This window comes from Callorhinus ursinus, unplaced genomic scaffold, assembly GCF_003265705.2.
Source record: "Callorhinus ursinus isolate GAN/ISIS: 27379988/994484 unplaced genomic scaffold, GSC_fseal_2.0 scaffold54, whole genome shotgun sequence".
NCBI classification, from domain to species: domain Eukaryota; kingdom Metazoa; phylum Chordata; class Mammalia; order Carnivora; family Otariidae; genus Callorhinus; species Callorhinus ursinus.
The window spans coordinates 5,618,385-5,640,562 of record NW_027397116.1 but is presented as its reverse complement, the minus strand read 5'-3'; the positions used below and the strand labels follow the sequence as shown (position 1 = coordinate 5,640,562).

General features: G+C 43.7%; 1 pseudogene; it reads left to right on the top strand.

The window, feature by feature from the left end:
* Nucleotides 1-15,711, top strand: part of LOC112839174 (ATPase PAAT-like) — a 91,171-nt pseudogene extending 75,460 nt beyond the window's left edge.
* Nucleotides 15,712-22,178: the final 6,467 nt, after the last annotated feature.

Here is a 22,178-nt window from a genome sequence, read left to right as displayed (position 1 = left end):
CCATTTTGAACACCTACGAACTCAACAGGAGATAGAAGAAAAGAACAGCAACAACTCTCTGAACAGAAAAAAGACCACTTTCTGGAAGGTAGGACGTGCAGAGAAGTGAATCTGAGGCGATATTCAGGAGGATAGACGGCGGGGGAGGGGGCCTCCGTCGGCGGCTTCTGGCAAGTGCTAGAGCCGCGGAGCACAAAATCGGAACTTTTAGAAGTCGGCTCCGCTGAGGGACGTCGCTCCAGTGGCTAAGCGGGGGGTGGAACCCTCACGGGACAGTGTGGTCTCAGGACCCTCGGGGTCACAGAAAGACCAGGGGTGTCTGAGTGCGGCAGAGCTCCCAGGTATTGGAGCGGGGAAGCCGGCTGCAGAGACGGAGTGGAGGCGCGGGCTCTCAGCTTGGGGTTGCCATAAACCGCGATCCGTGGCACAGTCGGGCCACTGCTCCTCCAGCAGGGACCCAAAAAGCGGCAGATCCGGGGAGACTCCCCTTCCTCCCCTGGGAGGAGCGGCTTTTCTCTGGGGGCACACTGAGGAGCAGGGCCCCGAGTTCCTAGATCCTCTGGGGTGGAGATTGGGAGGCCGCCATGTTCACTCTCCCCCTCCAAAGCTGTACCGAGAGCTTGCAGGGAACAAAAGCTCCCGAGATCAAACCGGAGCAGCTTGCTTAGCCCGGACCGACAAGGGCGGGCAATTCCGCCTCCAGCAAAGACATTTGGGAAACACGGCAACAGGCCCCTCCCCCAGAAGATCAGCAAGAACAGCCAGCCAAGACCAAGTTTACCGATCAATGAGAACGGCAGAACTCCTGAGCTAGGGGAATACTGCACATAGAATCCATGGCTTTTTTTACCATGATTCTTTAGTCTTTCAAAGTTAATTTTTTAAAAATTTCTTTTTGTTTGAATTTTTCTTTTTCCCTTTCTCAACCAACATCTTATCAATCCCTTTTTAAAAAAACATTTTTGTTTTTCATTTTTAGAGTCATATTTTATCCCTTCATAGTAGTTAGCCTTATTTTTGGTATATATATATAAGTTGTTCTCTCTTTAAAATTTTGGTATACAGTTTCTTCTAACAGATCAAAATACACCCTAAATCTCTAGTGTATGGCTTTGTTCTAGTCTCCTGCCTGATCACGTTTCTTTTTTTTCTTTTTAAATCCTCTTCTTCCTTTTTTCACACAACTTCTTATCTTATCAATTCCTTTTATGAAATCTTTTATAATTTTCATCTTTACAGTCATATTCCATCCCTTCATCGTATTAGCCCTTATTTTTGTACATATATAAGTTTTTCTTTCTTTAAAATTTTGGGAGGCACTTTCTTCTAACAGATCAAAATACGCCCAAAATCTAGGGTGTGGCACTGATCTATGCACCAACCTGATCATATTTGATCATATTCTGTTTTTTGTTTTGTTTTGTCTCGGTTTTGTTTGTTTGTTTTTATCTTTTTCTTTTCTCTTTTCTTTCTTTCCCTTTCCTTTCCCCAGTTTCAGGTCTTTTCTGATTTGTTTAGTGTATATTTTCTGGGAATGTTGTTACCCTATTAGCATTTTGTTCTCTCATTCATCTATTCTCCTCTGGACAAAATGACAAGACGGAAAAAGTCCCCTCAAAAAAAAAAAAAAGAACAAGAGGCAGTACCAGCTGCCGGGGACCTACACAATACGGACATTAATACTGATGTTGGAACTAGAGTTCAGAATGATGATTTTAAAGATACTGGCTGGGCTTGAAAAAAGCATGGAAGTTCTTAGAGAAACCCTTTCTGGAGAAACAAAAGAACTAAAATCTAACCAAGTCAAAATCAAAAAGGCTATTAATGAGGTGCAATAAAAAATGGGGGCTCTAACTGCTACGATAAATGAGGCAGAAGAGAGAATTACCGATATAGACGACCAAATGATGGAAAATAAAGAAGCTGAGAAAAAGAGAGAGAAACAACTACTGGATCACGAGGGCAGAATTCGAGAGATAAACGATACCATAAGATGAAACAACATTAGAATAATTGGGATCCCAGAAGAAGAAGAAAGAGAGAGAGGGGCAGAAGGTATATTGGAGCAAGTTATAGCAGAGAAATTCCCTAATGTGGGGAAGGAAACAGGCATCAAAATCCAGGAGGCACAGAGAACCCCTCTCAAAAGCAATAAAAATAGGTCAACATCCCGACATCTAATAGTAAAACTTACGAGTCTCAGAGACAAAGAGAAAATCCTGAAAGCAGCTCAGGAGAAGAGTTATGTAATCTACAATGGTAGAAACATTAGATTGGGAACAGACCTATCCACAGAGACCTGGCAGGCCAGAAAGGACTGGCATGTTATCTTCAGAGCACTAAATGAGAAAAATATGCAGCCAAGAATACTATATCCAGCTAGGCTGTCACTGAAAATAGAAGGAGAGATAAAAAGCTTCCAGGACAAACAAAAACTAAAGGAATTTGCAAACACAAAACCAGCCCTACAAGAAATATTGAAAGGGGTCCCCTAAGCAAAGAGAGAGCCTCAAAGCAACATAGACCAGAAAGGAACACAGACAATATACAGTCACAGTCACCTTACAGGCAATACAATGGCACTAAATTCATATCTTTCAATAGTTACCCTGAATGTAAATGGGCTAAATGCCCCAATCAAAAGACACAGGCTATCAGATTGGATTAAAAAACAAGACACAATATGCTGTCTGCAAGAGACTCATTTTAGACCCAAAGACACCCCCAGATTGAAAGTGAGGCGGTGGAAAACCATTTGCCATGCTAATGGACACCAAAAGAAAGCTGGGGTGGCAATCCTTATATCAGACAAATTAGATTTTAAACCAAAGACTGTAGTAAGAGATGAGGAAGGACACTATATCCTACTTAAAGGGTCTTTCCAACAAGAAGATCTAACAATTGTAAATATCTATGCCCCTAACATGGGAGCAGCCAGTATATAAGCCAATTAATAACAAAAGCAAAGAAACACATTGACAACAATACAATAATAGTGGGGGACTTTAACACCCCCCTCACTGAAATGGACAGATCATTTAAGCAAAAGATCAACAAGGAAATAAAGACTTTAAATGACATGTTGGACCAAATGGACTTCACAGATATATTCAGAACATTCCAACCCAAAGCAACAGAATACACATTCTTCTCTAGTGCCCATAGAACATTCTCCAGAATAGATCACATCCTAGGTCACAAATCAGGTCTCAACCCATACCAAGAGATTGGTATCATTCCCTGCATATTTTCAGACCACATTGCTTTGAAACTAGAACTTAAATCACAAGAGGAAAGTTGGAAAGAACTCAAATACATGGAGGCTAAAGAGCATCCTACTAAAGAATGAATGGGTCAACCAGGAAATTAAAGAAGAATTTAAAAAATTCATGGAAACCAATGAAAATGAGAACACAACTGTTCAAAATCTTTGGGATGCAGCAAAGGCAGTCCTAAGAGGAAAACATATAGCAATACAAGGCTTTTTCAAGAAACAAGAAAGGTCTCAAATACACAACCTAACCCTACACCTAAAGGAGCTGGAGAAAGAACAGCAAATAAAGCCTACACCTGGCAGGAGAAGAGAAATAATAAAGATCAGAGCAGAAATCAATGAAATAGAAACCAAATGCACAGTAGAACAGATCAATGAAACGAGGAGCTGGTTCTTTGAAAAAATTAACAAGATGGATAAACCCCTGGCCAGACTTATCAAAAAGAAAAGAGAAATGACCCAAATGAAGAAAATCATGAATGAAAAAGGAGAGATCACAACCAACACCAAAGAAACACAAACAATTATAAGAACATATTATGGACAACCCTATGCCAGCAAATTAGATAATCTGGAAGAAATGGATGCATTCCTAGAGATGTATCAACTACCAAAACTGAACCAGGAAGCAATAGAAAACCTAAACAGACCTATAACCACTAAGGAAATTGAGGCAGTCATCAGAAATCTCCCAACAAACAAAAGCCCCAGGCCAGATGGCTTCCCAGGGGAATTCTACCAAACATTTAAAGAAGAATTAATACCTATACTCCTGAAACTCTTCCAAAAAATAGAAATGGAAGGAAAACTTCCAAACTCGTTTTATGAGGCCCCCCCAAACCAGACAAAGACCCCATCAAAAAGGAGAATTACAGGCCAATATCCTTGATGAACATGGATGCAAAAATTCTCACCAAAATACTAGCCAATAGAATCCAACAGTACATTAAAAGGATTATTCACCACGACCAAGCAGGATTTATCCCTCGGCTGCAAGTTTGGTTCAACATCCACAAATCAATCAACGTGATACAATACATTAACAAAAGAATGAACAAGAACCATATGATCCTCTCAATAGATGCAGAAAAAGCATTTGACAAAGTACAGCATCCTTTCTTGAACAAAACTCTTCAGAATATAGGTATAGAGGGTACATACCTCAATATCATAAAAGCCATCTATGAAAAACCCATAGCAAATATCATTCTCAATAGGGAAAAACTGAGAGCTTTCTCCCTAAGGTCAGGAATGCAGCAGGGATGTCCACTGTCACCACTGCTATTCAACATAGTATTAGAAGTCCTAGCCACAGCAATCAGACAACAAAAAGAAATCAAAGGCATCCAAATCGGCAAGGAAGAAGTCAAGCTCTCACTCTTTGCAGATGATATGATACTTTATGTGGAAAACCCAAAAGACTCCACCCCAAAACTGCTAGAACTCATACAGGAATTCAGTCAAGTGGCAGGATATAAAATCAATGCACAGAAATCAGTGGTATTCCTATACACCAACAAGACAGAAGAAAGAGAAATTAAGGAGTCGATCCCATTTACAATTGCACCCAAAACCATAAGATACCTAGGAATAAATCTAACCAAAGAGGCAAAGAATCTGTACTCAGAAAACTATAGAATACTCATGGAAGAAATTGAGGAAGACACAAAGAAATGGAAAAATGTTCCATGCTCATGGATTGGAAGAACAAATATTGTGAAGATGTCAATGCTACCTAGAGCAATTTACACATTCAATGCAAACCCCATCAAAATACCATCCACTTTTTTCAAAGAAATGGAACAAATAATCCTAAAATTTGTATGGAACCAGAAGAGACCCCAAATAGTCAGAGGAATGTTGAAAAAGAAAAGCAAAGCTGGCAGCATCACAATTCCGGGCTTCCATCTCTATGACAAAGCTGTCATCATCAAGACAGTATGGTACTGGCACAAAAACAGACACATAGATCAATGGAACAGAATAGAGAGCCCAGAAACAAACCCTAAACTCTATGGTCAACTACTCTTCAGCAAAGCAGGAAAGAATGTCCAGTGGAAAAAAGACAGTCTCTTTAACAAATGGTGTTGGGAAAATTGGAAGCCACATGCAGAAGAATGAAACTGGACCATTTCCTTACACCACACACAAAAATAGACTTCAAATGGTTGAAAGACCTCAATGTGAGACAGGAGTCCATCAAAATCCTAAAGGAGAACACAGGTAGCAACCTCTTCGACCTCAGCCGCAGCAACTTCTTCCTAGAAACATCGCCAAAGGCAAGGGGAGCAAGGGCAAAAATGAACTATTGGGACTTTATCAAGATAAAAAGCTTTTGCACAGCAAAAGAAACAGTCAACAAAACCAAAAGACAACTGACAGAATGGGAGAAGATATTTGCAAATGACATATTGGATAAAGGGCTAGTATCCAAAATCTATAAAGAACTTATAAAACTCAATACCCAAAGAAAACTGATCCAATCAAGAAATGGGCAGAAGACATGAACAGACATTTCTCCAAAGAAGACATCCAAATGGCCAACAGACACACAAAAAATTGCTCAACATCGCTCGGCATCAGGGAAATCCAAATCAAAACCTCAATGAGATACCACCTCACACCAGTCAGAATGGCTAAAATTAACAAGTCAGGAAATGACAGATGTTGGCAGGGATGTGGAGAAAGGGGAACCCTCCTACACTGCTGGTGGGAATGCAAGCTGGTGCAACCACTCTGGAAAACAGTATGGAGGTTCCTCAAAAAGTTGAAAATAGAGCTACCATACGATCCAGCAATTGCACTACTGGGTATTTACCCTGAAGATACAAATGTAGGGATCCGAAGGGGTATGTGCGCCCCAGTGTTTATAGCAGCAATGTCCACAATAGCCAAACTGTGGAAAGAGCCAAGATGTCCATCGACAGATGAATGCATAAAGAAGATGTGGTATATATATACAATGGAATGTTATGCAGCCATCAAAAGGAATGAAATCTTGCCATTTGCAATAACGTGGATGGAACTGGAGGGTATTATGCTGAGCGAAATAAGTCAATCAGAGAAAGAAACGTATCATATGACCTCACTGATATGAGGAAATCTTAATCTCAGGAAACAAATTGAGGGTTGCTGGAGTGATGGGGGGTGGGAGGGATGGGGTGGCTGAGTGATAGACATTGGGGAGGGTATGGGCTATGGTGAGTGCTATAAATTGTGTAAGACTATTTAATCACAGACCTGTACCTCTGAGGCAAATAATACATTATATGTTAAAAAAAAAAAGAAGAAGAAGATAGCAGGAAGGGAAAAATGACGGGGGAGTAAACGGAGGGGGAGATGAACCATGAGAGACTATGGACTCTGAGAAACAAACTGAGGGTTCTAGAGGGGAGGGGGATGGGGGGATGGGTTAGCCTGGTGATGGGTATGAAAGAGGGCACGTTCTGCATGGAGCACTGGGTGTTATGCACAAACAATGAATCCTGGAACACTACATCAAAAACTAATGTTGTAATGTATGGTGATTAACATAATAATAAAAAAACTAAAAAAAACCTATATCAAAGTAATCAAAAAATCTTCTAGTTGTTAAAATTTGATTTTCTGCAGATATAGAACATTTTTCTTGGCTTATCTGCCTGTATTACTGTTGTCAATCATTTTCTTCATCTTAAAACTTGGTTTTATAATCACTTTTTCTTGGTTAATTTTTTAATTTTTGGTAGTTCTCTTAAGTCTCCCCTATAGATTTAACTTTACCTTCCAGCCCTAGGGTTCCTATCATCAGGCTACTTCTCTCACTACATACTTTTCCTTCTTCCTGGGAAGGCGATCCAGGGCTATGGCTCCAATAACTCCCTGTGCATGAATGACTCCCCAGTATATCTCCAGATTAAAAATCTCTCTTAGCAGATTTCCACTGCCCTGAGAAAAATAAATCCACTTGGGAGTCCCATAGACTTCTCTAACTCAAGAACACTAAATCCGAACACTTCATATTTTGCTCCCGGAACCCACTCTTTTTTTTGGGCTCCATCACTTAGAGAATGATGCTACCTTTCATCAATTGCTCACAATAGAAACCTGAGAGCTACACTAAATTCTTCCTTTTCCTTCCCCCTATCCAGTCTCCAAGTCCAGTCTCCAAGTCCAGCTCTCTCAAAATCTCTTTCCTACCTCTTATCATTGTTCTAATTATATAGAAGCAGGAAGATTGTGATAGCCTCCTTCTCACTGATCCAAAGACTCTTATTCACCTTCCTGGATATTATCTCCCAAAGCCAGAGTTTTCTTTTTTGTTTTTTTTTTAAAAAACATTTTATTTATTTATTTGACAGAGAGAGAGAGAGAGAGAGAGGATAAACAGGGGGGAGTGGCAGGCAAGGGAGAGGGAGAAACAGGTTCCCCACTGAACAAGGAGCCTGATGTGGGGCTCAGTCCCAGGACCCTGGGATCATGACCTGAGCCGAAGGCAGACACTTAATCTACTGAGCCACCCAGGGGCCCCACAGAGTTTTCTTTAAATAAACAAATCTTAACTTTTTAAAAAAAGGTTTTGTTTATTTATTTGAGAGAGAGAGATCCTCAACGATTCCTCTACCAACAAAAATGTCACCTTTTCTTCATGATCTAGTTTCTTCCTACCTGTTCAACTTCTTCTACCATCATCTCCCTTGAATTTACTTTTAACCATGATGTCTTGCACACGATTTATAAAGGAAGGATGAATGGATGAACGGCAGTCTCCCAAATAAATGCACCATACACTCTTCTATGTTTCTATACATATACTGTTTTTCTGCTGTCTGGAATGCGTTTCTCCACTCCACTCCTTCCTGACACCTTCCAGGATGCCTCCTCCCCACTGAGGTAGATCCTGGTGCTCCTTCTTTGCTTCTGCAGCACTTAGTACCCATCTCTGGGACTGTATTATTATATTTCTACTATCTCACACTGATTGGAGTTGGTCCTGGGTCTCAGTCTTAAAATCATTTGTTTGCATCCCTGTCTTTTCAGTAGACTTAAACCTTTGCCAGCTGGGGACACTGACTTTGTCCTGTAGGGCTGATACAGTGCCTGCACATAAGAGGGGCTCAGCAATCATTTTCTGAGACAAAGCATGCTTTAGCAATAATTGGAGGGGAGAGCTCTTTTGTTCTTATTTGGTAAATTAAATGCAAACCAAAATTAAAAAAAAGTGACTTCTGGTGAAGAGATAAATAGAAGCTACTTCCCTCTTGTTTGGTGCTAAGGGGGGAGTGGAAGCGGATCTCGTGTCACTTCCTCTCACCAATCCTTAGAATCGCCACCCCACACTGACCATCCTTTTTTTTCCTCTGCATCTTGTCTATCTTTGGTTTTGGGGGAGAAGATGAGAAGATGAGAGATAGAAGATCTGAGATATCTGGAGGAATTTCTACCAAGTCAAAGTGGAGGAGATTTACCTCTTCCAAAGGGAGGGTGGCCAGAGTGTCCTCCTCATTCCTAGACTTGAGTACTGTGTGTGTAACTTAAAACAGAAAGGTTCTTGTCTTGATCCAGTAAGTGCTGACTGGGCCTGGCGATCTGATTTGCAGGGTTCAGTGGAGAACAAAAATGTGGGCCCCTTGTTAAATATTTATGAAGAATTTTAAGGCAGTGGCAGCAGAGCATGAGACCAAGGGTGGGACCCTTCTGAGTTGGGGCTCTGTGTGTTAGCACACGTTCACACTGATGAAAACAGACTTGGGGTTCCTTGATGGAGGTTTCAAATACTGGGTTTGGGTGATTTTTTTTCCTTATTTACTTATCTGGAAGTTTCTATGAAATCTTTTGGACATTCAAAAAGGGATAAATACAAACATCAACGTACCCATTACCAGCTTAAGAAATGTGTGGTGACAAATGCATTCAAAAGGCTCTGTGTACCCCTTGTTCCCAGAAGTAACCCATGTTCTGATGAACCACAGGAGTTTATCATTCCTGTACATGTCGATTTTTTTTGTTTTTACTATATGTCCCCAAGAAAGATGAATTTTAAAGTGATGCACGGGGAATATTTCCTGAAGCAAATCTCTGAGCAAGGGATTAAATCCTGTGAGACCCAGGATTAACCAACTCTAAATATGTGTGATAAGGGTGTCATGGTTTGGTCCTTTGCATTTTTATTCATTGTTTATATTTTCTTTAGCCCACATCTCTACCTCCCTTCCTGCCCTTTGTAGAATCTGTAAACAACCTTTCCTTTCTGCCAAATATATCTTCATCCATTTTGTTTTACTTACTACTTGCTTCTTCTGTAAAGCTAAGCACTAGTCCAGACTCCAGGCCGATTTCCTTTCTCCCTCATGGTTATCCTGGGTCATGGTGCTGGGGGTTCAGTGGGTTTGTCGAGTGGTTGCTTTGAAATGTTTTAAGTTCAGCTGCATCTGGGGACTTGGAAAAGCAGGGGTCCAGGGAGACAGAATCTGTTGGAATTATATATACATATAATTCCATATATATATATGGGATTCCATATATATATATATATATATTCCATATATATATATATATATATGAACTAGAGTGAATTGGACTCAGAGATGAATATTTAGCCAAGCCCACATTTGAGAATTATAAAGTGGGACTGTGAGGGGAGAGAAAGTCATGCTCAGCCGTGCAGCTCTGTGCAGGGATTAAGGCGGCAGGAAATGTGAATATTTTGCCAAAAAATGAGGGTGTGGTCTTTAGAGTGGGGACTTGGAATCTGGGGTTGTCCCACACGGTTATAATAATTATCAAATTAATAGTTTGCACATCCTCCATGCTTTCAAAAGATTAAAACCCCTTCAAGCCTTGCACACTCTCCAGATGAATATTGGAAACCGTGTGGAATTTAGCAGTAGTAAGAAAGATGATTGCAAATGGCTGGTTTTTCTGTCTTCAAGGATTTATCTACATGGCAGCAGCCACAGTTGGGTTAGAGCAAGGAGTTTGGGAATGGATTTTGGCAGGCCTTTGATCTGAGCAGACTGAAATAAAAGAAACCAATGCATCCCTAATCGCCTGACCAGATACCTTACACAGCACCATTCCAAGCTCATGTGAATAATATGGTCGCAGAATGCCAATAATAACCACCAGGATTTCCAGCACAGGGAGTGATTGGAAATTTGACTCATGTGCTGCCCCCAAAATCGCTCTGGCCTAATTACTGTTAAAAACAGATGAAGATAAAAGTTAACATGGCCCCAGTGAGTCATCTTGTCAGGACTCACATTACAGAAACAGCCATTCTGGGAGGAGAATTCTAAGGACAAAGTCTTTGAGAGTGGCCACAAATGATTGCAGAGAACCAGCCTGCTAGAAAAGCCTGTGTCTGGATCCCAGGAACTTAGTGCAAGATAACTGTCCTGTGCTAACAGCGGCTTTTCAATAGTCTTTTCCATTAATAAACACATGCAACTGCCATATGGAAATATGATCCACAGCCCCACTTCCTCCTAAAATAGAGCATTCCTAATTGCAGTTATTTAACTTCCTTCAGAAATACTCTCCTTAATGACTTGGGTTCGTCAGAAAGAGACACGAGTGGAACAGGCAGCAGGAAGCCTTCTCTGAAACTGGTCCCTTAGTCCTTCCCAGGTAAGTAGTATTGGCCTCTTTAGAGATAAAGAAAATTAGGAGCCAGAGCTACCCTACAAATCAAATATTCCTTTGTGCCTAGAGTTCCGTGATCAACTGTGATATTCAACATGGTGGTGTCATGTCGGGGTTGGGGTGGGTGGAAGCACAGGAAGGTTGGGTTTGAACCTTCACTCTGCCACTGTTCGCTGTGACTCTGGACAAGTTATTTAACCTTTCTGGGCTCAGTTGTCTCATGGATCACTTGGGAGTGATGACACTGACCCTAAAGCAAAGGTGTCAGTTACTTTACAAGGGGAGCAAGGTCATAGTAAGTACTTCTATTCTATAGGAAAGGCCTGGAGAATGTGCTCGGGGTGCAGGTGGTCTGAAGTTTGATCCTGGGTGCGTGAAGGACCCTGAGTATTCTGGTGACTAGTACCGGTTGCGTCTGCTGGCCTATATTCTCCTCACACGTGTTCTCTGGGAAAGGGACAATTTGTGAGAGCCCAGTTCTGATGATCCTCACCCTGAAATCATCACTGTTTTCCAAACGGGGAGTTTTTACTGCTTTCAAAGATTGATTTGACCTCCCTCAATTTTCCTCCTTCCCCTGTAGTTCCAGCACATATATTCTCAGAATCAAAGGGGTTTTGAGGGAAAAACATCTTAAATCCCACACCAATATTGTCTCAACTGCTAAAGAAAATAAAGACCTACTATAAGGAACGCAATATGAAATTTAGAAATTATGTAAAAATGGAGTTAATCATGATTTACTTGTAATAGCAACAAACTGGAAGTTAACCTAAATGTCCAATAGTAAGGGATCCTTAAACAATGGAATCCTATGCACCACTGAAATATGGATGCAGAAGAATATGTAATGTCATGGGAAAGTGTTAACAATATGGGTGAAATGAAAAAAAACCACATTAATTTAATTGCAGCATCAAAATATGAACATGATTTATACATGTATGATGAATTATGGATGCTCTGTTTCTTTTTGTTTAAAAAACACATAACATAAAATTTACCATCTTAACTATTTCTAAGTGTGCAGCTCCATAGCATTAAGTATATTCACATTGTCAGGCAACTAATCTCCAGAACACTTTCATCTTATAAACCCATACCCATTAAATAACAATTGCCCCATGTTACCCCTGCCTACAGCCTCTGGCAACCGCCATGCTACCTTCTATCTCTATAAATTTGTTTGCTTTGGGTCTTCATATGGGTGGAATCATACAGTATATGTGTTTTTATCCCTGGCTTATTTGGCTTAGTATAACGTCCTCCAACTTCAGCTGTGATGTAGTGGGTGACATGATTTCCTTCTCTTTAAAGGCTGATCAATATTGGATTGCATGTATATGCCACATTTTGGTGTCCATCTATCCATTGATTGGCACTTGGGTGCCTTTCACATCTTTGCCTTTGTATTCACAATGATGCTATGAGCTCAGGTGTGCAAATATCTCTTTGAGATCCTGCTTTGTTCTGGTCTACAAAGTCCAGAACCTGTGTTTATGACCAGAACATTTTTCTGTCTCATATGTGACAGTCCCCTATGAAAAGAGCTTATGCAGTTCCAAGTCAGCAGATCGGGTGAGCAGAGGACCTTGGATGTCAGGATTTCTGTCCCCGTTGGGTTCTTCTAGGCTCTGGCTCGATATTTTTCCAGGAGTTTCTGTGGCCAGAGACACTGTGCTCCTGCCTGGCACAGGCAAGTTCTCTGTTCTTTGTCCCCAGCAGGAAGAGGAATGGAGGTTGAGGGGATGCGGATGGCTTTAGGCTGTCAGGTGAGCAAGCTGGTGCAGTCCCAAGGCAGAGGAAGCAGACTCTAAGGGAAACGCAGGTTAAAGCAGTGATACTTTATGGTTACTAATGAATTCCGTTTTATAGCCTAACTCCCTTAAATTGTCTTCCTGTGATTAATTCTTATTCTCCTGGTCCTTTGGGCAGACGGTTGTTGATAGGGAGTGCTCAGTGTTGAATGAGTAAAACGTCCTAATGCATGTTCTCTTCAGCCAGAGATAACCTTGCTTTAAACATGATGAATGCAACTTTTACGAGGGAAGATATCACCAAGAAGGGGGCTTTTGGCTTATGCATCAGACACTTGGGTATAAGCTCATTGCCTAGCAGCATTTCAATCTCAATCTCTCTCTCCTGACCATTTTGAATAACTGGATCTGTGTGTCACTGTCCCTAAAATGAATTGATATAAATCACCAGACTGACCGCTTCGTTCTGGATTTAATTACCACCCCCCCACCCCCAAAGGACTCCACACCTTTTTCTTCGTCAGTGAACGACAAAACAAAGAAGCAGCATTTCTGGGAAAGTCATAGAGCTTAAAAATCATTAAACTACACGCCATTAGAAAGGATTCTCTTTGGGACCGGAGAACTTCAGTTCCCCTTCTGTGTGTATGTGTGTACGTGTGGGTAGGCTTGCACAGACTTGCAGAGAGAGGGAAGAGGCTTTTCTGGTTGGGCTTATACACTTTGTATCTCAACCCAAGTTGCCTTGATCCCAGACTTCTTAATTTTGGCCCAGGCCACCAAAATATATGGGATAAAACCACCAAGTCACCCGTGATTGTTATTTATAGGTATGTGTCCTGTACCGAGCAAGCTCTAGCTGAAGAGGGACGGCAGGTGAGGGGGTCAAGGGAGCTGGCATTTTGGCTGGGACTCTGCAGAGATGCCCGCATGATGCATGAGCCCACTTGATAAGAGAAAGAGAAAAGCAAAGCCAAGCCAAGCTATTTTTTGTGTGAACAAATTATTTACATGTCTAGCTTCTTCCAGCACTTACAAAGGGTCTCTTCTACTCTGGCAAAAGACTTCAGTTTAAAGAGGAAAAAAAATCTCTCTCCCAGAACTGATAACCAAATAAAACCTTGTTATATTTTCTGTCTAATAAGCACAAGAAATTCCATAACTCCCTTGATTAAGCATATTATCCTTCTTCAGAAAGTCAGCTTGATTTATGCAAAAAGTGATTTGGACATACTTTCTCCGGCCATGGAGATTTCATAATTCCTAGTGTACGTCTGGAAAATCTCCTCTCGTCGAGTCCAAACCAAATTAATGTCTTCCAGAGTGACCTGAGGAATTAATGAGGTTTCTGCTGTCAGTTCTACCCATCCAGAGGTCAAGTAAATCATTGGCTGGCTCTCGGGCCGCTGTATTTTTGCTGCCTCTCTGACTCCACGTTCCATGATAACAACATTGCAGATGGCTTTGAAATACGGCATCACCGACACTCTCCGTCCATCTGCTGGGACATATTTTAGGCTCTGCTTCTCTTTCTGCTGTAAACTCGGCCTTTAATGGAGTCCGTAATTGCTGATAAATGGGGTATCAATGAAGTCAGTGTACTGGAGGTTCCCCCATTCTTTTCTGCTGATGTGTGCTATTTGAGTCTGCTCCGACATGACTTTAGATGATTGTGTGCCCAGCTCTTTAATTCCCCAATTGGTGTACTTGGCTTAACTTAAAGTCCCCCCCCCCTTCTTTTTGGACAAGCTAAAGCTGGATGGTAAGAGGCTTTCCCCAGGAGTCGTGGTCTTCTTACCAGGAGAAACTCCGCAACCTGCTGTTAAGAATGTGTGCACAGCCCTAGTGGAAGTTTTAGGATTTTTTCTACCTCTTTTCCACCACTACCCGAGTGCGAGGGCCAGCTTCTTTGTGGACCTCACCAGTGAAATAATTGGCAGGTTTTGAAAACTTTGAAAGTGACTTAGCCCGTATCTCTGCACTGACAGTCTGGAGTTTTAGTGTTTGTCTCTGAACTTCATCACTGTTTTCCCCTTTGGTTCTTTACTGATTATAAATGAGGATTAAAAGTAAAAGCCATGATTGTCTTCCCTCCTAGTCTCCTTATTTGAGTTTGCATTTCTCATGAATATCTGGTTGAATTGCATCTGCTAATGAGGAAACGAGCCAGACAGGGTGCCTTAGCCACATGTCCAGAGGAACCAGAAGCCTGCTGCTCCCCACTTATTCTTTCAAAGCAGAAAAACCTAAAGTTACCCACTGACCACTGGGTTTTTGCTGCCAATCAGCCATGTGGATATAAACACGTTCCAACCAGAAATGAAACATTAAACCTGCAAGTGGAGACTGAGTCTGCCTGACCTTTCAAACCTCAGTTTCCTGAGCTATAAAATGGGGATGGTCCTACCTGCCGTCCTTCCCACAAGGTTTGGGAGCGTGGTTGCTGCTGGCTAACGTTTCTGAGCACTTATTATGGGCTAACTATGGAGCTAGGCACCTTCCCTTATCTCACTGAATCCTCACAATAATTGTAGGACGCAAGTAGTATTTTCAATGCCACATTTTACAAACAAGGGGATAGCGACATTGATCAAAAAAGGAGGTTTATAAGAAATGTTTTATAGCTCTTACTGTTTTCAAAACACTTTTGCATATGGCAATTCATCTTTCCTCCTCAAGAACTCTATCAGGTATTTATTATTGTGTTTCTTCCACTGGAGTTTAGAGAGCAGGCAAGAGGCTTTTTGAAGGTCACACAAGCCGGGAAGGGCAGCGTGGTGACTTGAATGAGGAGACACCCGGCAATTGTAAACATGCCTCAAAGGAAAAAAAAAAAGCCCCATTGATAAATACAATTAGATGTCCGATTGTTGTTGCTATGATATAATCCATTAGCACACCGAGTGTCAAACAGCCTTGTCACACTCATATTTTAGATTAGACCATAAAACAAATATCCCCAACTACAGCCAGCAAGCGAAGGATGACCAAGGGAGGATGAGGTGGGGCTGCAGAGAAGATGTGCAAGAAGTTAGTGACCTAAGTGAGGAACGTTAGGGAATTTGATGATATTTGGGTCAGAGGTTGAGAGGAAATCCTGATGAATAATTTTGATAAAACTCTGAAAATGTCAGGCAGGCTAAACCTCTGTGGTGCTTCTTTATCCATTTCTGATTTTATTCAGCTGGGAAATCCTCAGAAGTTTTTCTTTAGCTGTTTGTTTCCCATTTGTTGGAAACGGGTGGGTGGTATAGGCGGCTCTCCATTTACAGCCAAACACAAAGCAGAGGAAAGAGTAGAACTCACTTTAGGGGACCGAACTGGGAGAGAGATTTGCTTTCATCCCCCCTTATGTCTTCAGCATTTATCACCCCAACTGAGACTCAAGTCTGACATGCTTCCGCATTGCAAAGGGCCAACTGGAAGCTGGGTGTGGGCCTGTGGGTGTGGTGGGGAGAAGGTAGGTTTTGTTTCTCTAAAAGACTGTGGAATTGGCCTGGTGAGGGCACGCCGTTTGAGTAGCAGCCTCAGAAATCATGCCCACGGGAGCACTGCCCTTAGCGGAGACTGGAATAAATGCTCAAGCAGATTTCTTTGTGGGAAAGTCCTGAGTTTGAAAAACTCTTTCATGGCTACTGACTAGTGTCAACCCCTAGCAAGTCAATGGATCCCTGGGTCTCATTTTTTTCACTTGGGAAATGGTGGTGGGGGCAATACTAGGTCACAGGAAGTTGATGGGATGAAGTTGATGATGTGAAAGGGTTTGCAAACTTTAAAGCATTTGCAGCTGCTGGTGGTGGTTGGTGCTGGGGCTCGCCTCCCCGACATTTTGATATGTGGAATCAAGTGAAAATTTAAACCAAGGACCCCCCTAAAAACACAAGTGGGTTGGTGAAAGTGTGGAAGTCACAGGGTTGACAGTGGTGACGGTGGCTGGGGGGTTGCAGCTGGGCTCTGGCCTGGTCAGAAAAAAGCAAAATACAGTTTTGCGTTATCTAATTTCCTGATAAGCACTATAGTAGATCCTAAAACAGAAGTAAAATGAAATGAAATGCTCAAAATTTTCTAGCATGCTAACCACAGGCTGCAGGGGCCTGTCGTTCTCACGGCTTGCCTCTAGAGAGTTCTCTTGCAGAGGCTGCCGCGGCCCCCTGGTTTATGTGGGGTGTGCGTTCTCAAACCGCCCGGGTGCTGACTGCTCTGGGCCGGCAGGTGACCTGGTCCCACCTCTGCCAATAACCTCCCCAGCTCTGAGCCGCGAGGTCCTGACAAAGAGACCCGCAGCTCCGAGGCAGGGGGTCTCCCAGCTGTCTTCTTGCATCCATCAGCATTTGGTTTGTGAGGCTGGTGGACGAGAAGATACTCTGGCACAGGGTCAAGAGGAAGATGCCATGCGTTTTGAGAGTGAACTCTAAGAGGTGGCTCCCACACCCCACGCCCTGCCATCTCCTCTGTGGGGGCTGTGTCACCGTCATTCCTACCCGACAGAAGCAGGCAAGGACTGTTGCAGAGTGATTCTGCGATATGCTTGTGCGGTCCTGGTTTTTTTAAAGAGCAAAATCCACTTGATTTTGAGCACATGAGAGTCACCTGCTCCAGCACAAGGCCTGGCTCAGGTTCCAGTGGCACCCAACTAGGGCATAACCATGAACCAGGGAAGAAATCTGTTTCTGGAAGAGAAATAGAATGTGTGGAAGGGCTCCAAGCAGTGGGAAGGGAACCTTTATCACCTGCTTCTGGCTGGGAAGAGTGGTAGCATTGTGACAGGGAGGATGCCCCCAGGGGGAGAATGGAGGTCACGTGGGCTCAGCCCAGGGATTTGGGGCAGGGGCCGGCAAGCAAATACAGGCTGCCCAGGGCCTGGGATGCTGGGCTAAGTAGTGTGGGCTGTGTCCTGAAGGCAAGGAAAAGATGGCAAACATTTTTTTGTTTTTTTTTTCAGCCAGAATGTGATGTGAATGGAGATCTCTCTCTGTATCTGAGAAAGATAGGGAAAGACAGAGCAAGACAGACAGAGAGAGACAGGGAGAAAGAGAGCGAGGGAGAGAATGGGAGCTGCCAGTTCTGCAGGCCCCATTAAGGGTCTGGCAAGGACAGTCATCTAGGCGTTGTGTGGAGAAACCTGGCAGGGGCGGGGGGCAGTGGATCATCCCCTCGAGATGGGCAGAGAGAGGAGGGATCCCTATGGCAAGTGCAGGTGGCTCCAGCTCTGAAGTTTTGGCCCTCAGTGTGTTCTTGGGCTCACTGCGTCCCAGAGAGAAGATAAATGAAAGGACAGTCACACTGTGGGTTACAGTTTCCGGGTGGCTGTCACGAGTGGCCCTCCTCAGCTGGGGGTGCCCGGAGCCGGGGCCGTGCAGGGAAGGGGCAGCTATAATCCATTGGCAGGGTTGGCAGGAGTGTGATCAGCCACCATAGGCCTTGGAGCAGAGGCTGGGGTGGCACCCCCCACGTGCTGGGATGCCCAGTACACCAGAGCACTGCACCTGTGTTGTCTCTGCATCCTATCAAAGCCCCCCGGTAACTGTGGAGTCACAAATACATAAGAGGTTTCCAAGTTTTGTGGGGGACGTTGGGCAAGAATAGCAGTCTGCTGTGACATTCTTATACATGTGTGTTTTTTCCTCGTGGCCAGGGAATCTGGTTTTCCAACCATCTGGCCAGTTAAGGATTAGAAAGGTAGACTTTAAATGTTACTGTGCAGCTCCTGGATTAAGGGGTGACCAGTAGGCCCTAACCGATGTAGGTTTAGGCTGTTACAAGCACCGGGACTCCCTGATAGGTGTTGAAGTAGCCCTCCCTCCATTTCTGTCTATGCCGGAGACTCTTCCTTCCCCGTCTTCCTTCTGTCCCCGAGAATGACCTAATCTTCCTTGCTGGTTGTCAGTCCTACGCGGATCCCCATGCGATTGGGTGACTAGAAGACTATCTTGTAATAATGCTTAATAATACCAGCTCCCTTCCAGGAAAGTTTCAAAATAATAAAATTGGATGAGAAAAGCCATTGCCACATATTTATGGCCTTGAATGTGCTTGTCAAGATGCCATGTCCTCCTACGCACTTCCCCCTCTCCACCCCTCCCCTTCGTCATTGCAGTTTTATTCCACTTATTGAGAGTCATTCTGAGGAGCCAATGGCCTCATTCAAACACATGCAGGCCAGGCCTGGTTAACTCCATCAGGATGGGGTCGACCAGGGGAGGCCAGGGCAAGGGCTGACCTTGGCCCACAGGGCTGGGAAGGAGATGATTGGAGGAAATTGAGCCCAGTAGACAGAACAAGTGGTAATCTGGCAGGGGCCAGGCATGGGAAGGCCTAGGACAAGGCCGCAGGGTCTAACCAGACCAGAGGAGCAAGGCTGTGGGCACCAACATAGGGTTTGTTGAGACCCCTGTGTGCAGGGCCCTGCTAAGTGGTTTTCTTATGTTATCTCTGACTCTGACACAGAGCTGATGCTGTACCTAACTTAACATCATGTAGTGCTTATAGCAACCTTTCAAGGTAGAGATTATCATTAACATGATTTTACAGGGGAAGGACCTCGTGCTTTGAGAGGTTAAGTCGGTCCCAGGCCACGTGGCTTACAAGTGCCAGGGCTGTAACTTAATCCAAGGCTGACTCTAAAGGCTCTTCTTCACTGCATGTGACTGTTACCACAGGGGAAAGCTCCGGCCCAACTCCAATCAGTGAAGCTCCACCAGCATGATCAAGCAGCTGTTGCTGGGTGACGAACCGTCCATACACAGGGTTTGCCTCGTTTGCAGTCCATGATCCGCCGGAGTCCCTCTGCGCATGTGCACACTTTGGTGTATGTGCACACATACGCACAATATGCGGATAGACTGTGGCCAGAGAGAACACTTTTACTCATCCAAATAGCAGGCCAGCTTCCCAACTTTGCAACTGGACCTCTGGAGGCCTGGAGGGTGATTCTCAGGCTCCGGGACTATAGAAGCTCAGGCCATTCCTTAGTGATGTGGAGCAAGAAAGAGCTGGTTTCCCAAATACCTTGTACACAGAAGTTGAGGAATAAATGGGGAAGGAAAAGACAAGAGGAGTAGGGCAGGATGACAGGGCCATGGGGTTGCAAGCAGGAGGCAAGAGTCGATGTGAAATCATGGAGTTATGGGCCAATATAAGTTAGTCTGCCATTCACAGATGGGAGCGGCAGCCTCTTGGACTTGTATCCTCTAGGAAGTCCTAGGGTCATGTGAATTTTGTGTGCCTTTTGTACAGAATGTTAGGAATTAAGTTCCCTGTCTGAAAGGAATACAGAGGTGTAAGGGTGGGTGTATGTTTAAGTGAAAAGAGGAACTGAATTTTCTGCTGCTGATGGGAAGGGCATGTTTCTATTTGTGTTTTCATTACCCAAATGGCATTTCAATGGTTATGTCTGTTGTCCTAAAAAGTTCTCTCTCTCAAGCCTCATCTTGCTGGAGGACCACTTCCTTCATCTTGAAACGTTTCCTTCGGTCTCTGTGATTCACGCTCCTGGATCTCCTCACAGCCCTCTGATGAGTTTCTCCAGTTTTGCAATTGCTTTGACTCCTTTTCTGTGAGACTATTCCCTGAAACCAGAGCTCCACTGATTTCATCGGGGGCTACAGTTGTGTAACATGCCACCCCCAAATTTAGTGGCTTTATTTATTTTTATATTTATTTATTTATTTTTACTTATTTTTTTATTCTAAATTTAGCAATTTTAAACAGTGACCATTTATTTAGCTCACAAATCTTGGTTCTGCTGAGCAGTTCTGCTGATCTGGGTCAGGCTCAGTGGATCGTGGTTGAGTCCCTCATTCCTCATCTACCTGCACTCAGCTGCCACATGGGCAGGAGGGCTGGCTGAGGTGGGGTAGCCTCAGCTGGCCTGAGTTGGCTCCACATGGCCTCTGCCCTTCAGTTGGCTAGCCTGGGCTTGTTTGCATGGTGGCAGTATTCCAACAGACAGAGCATGAGTGTGCAAGGCTTCCTGGGGCCTGGGCTTGGACCTCCCACGGTGTCAATTCTGCTGTATTTTATTGAACAAAGCGAGGGGAGTCTAGGTTCACAGGTAGGGAAATAGACTCTCTTGGTGGGTGGGAGTAGATGTAAAATCACATGGCAAAGGGGGTGAAGGTATGGAAAGGAGTGGAGAATTGAGGTCAGTTTCCCAAATATACTGCCATGCTAGGATCCTGCCTTTGGTTGCTCAACTGTTCTCCCCAGATAAACTCAATTTGTGTCATGGTGTTCCCCTTCTCCCACATGCCACGATGTCACATGTTATCTTCTATACAACTGAATTTTATTCTGTCAGATTGAAGACTCTGCTTTTGCCATCACCTTAAGTAGACTGAAAATCCCTACATCGTGTGGCTGGATTAGGGGTAGTGACAGAGACTGCTCTTCGTCCATCAAGACTAATTCTTTCCTTCTGTAGGTCTGCTGAGCTGTAGTTGAGCGCATGGCTGCGTAGTTAGAGACTATTTCCCAGCCTCCCCTGCAGCCTTGGTCAGGCCATGTGCCCTATTTCTGGCCAATGGGATGTAAGCCGAAGGAAAGCGTGCCAAGGAAAGTGTCTGAGGGACCCTACCCTTTCCCCCTTTCCCAGTGGTTGGGTGAAGGTGGGGGCTGTTGCAGTTAACTTGAACCCAGACTCAGAAATCACAGGCAGGACGGCACAGTCACACTATAAGCACTGGGCCCACTTCTGAACTGCAGAATGAGAGAAAAATCAATGCCAATCTTATTTAATATTTATATGTGGGAGTGCTTTTGTTAGAGCAGCTTAGTCTGTGTCCTAACTGAGCCAGTGCTGGTGGGGGAGGGGGAGGAGTGTGGAATGATGAGGAGTAACGGTGGCAATGCCAGGCTAGGGTCTGGTGGGTTCAAGGTGGGAGGGAGCACCATTTTCCCCAGCTTTTCTTTTCTCTTCCAAACTTATTAGCATTTCTTTTTCTATTCTCCTTTTCCTCCAAGGCACTTGCCCACTGTTCTCTTTTTGGTTCCACAACATTTCCATAAGGGTATGGTGGGGAAATATCTTTTTTTTCATATTTTTTAAATTATGTTATGTTAATCACCATATATTACACCACTAGTTTTTGATGTAGTGTTCCATGATTCATTATTTGTGTATAACACCCAGTGCTCCATGCAGAATGTGCCCTCTTTAATACCATCACCAGACTAACCCATCCCCCCACCCCCCTCCCCTCTAGAACCCTCAGTTTGTTTTTCAGAGTCCATCGTCTCTCATGGTTTGTCTCCCCCTCCGATTTCCCCCTCTTCATTCTTCCCCTCCTGCTATCTTCTTCTTCTTCTTCTTCTTTTTTACATATAATGTATTATTTGTTTCAGAGGTACAGATCTATGATTCAACGGTCTTGCACAATTCACAGAGCTCACCATAGCACATACCCTCCCTAATGTCTATCACCCAGCCACCCCATCCCTCCCACCCCCCACCACTCCAGCAACCCTCCGTTTGTTTCATGAGATTAAGAATTCCTCATATCAGTGAGGTCATATGATACATGTCT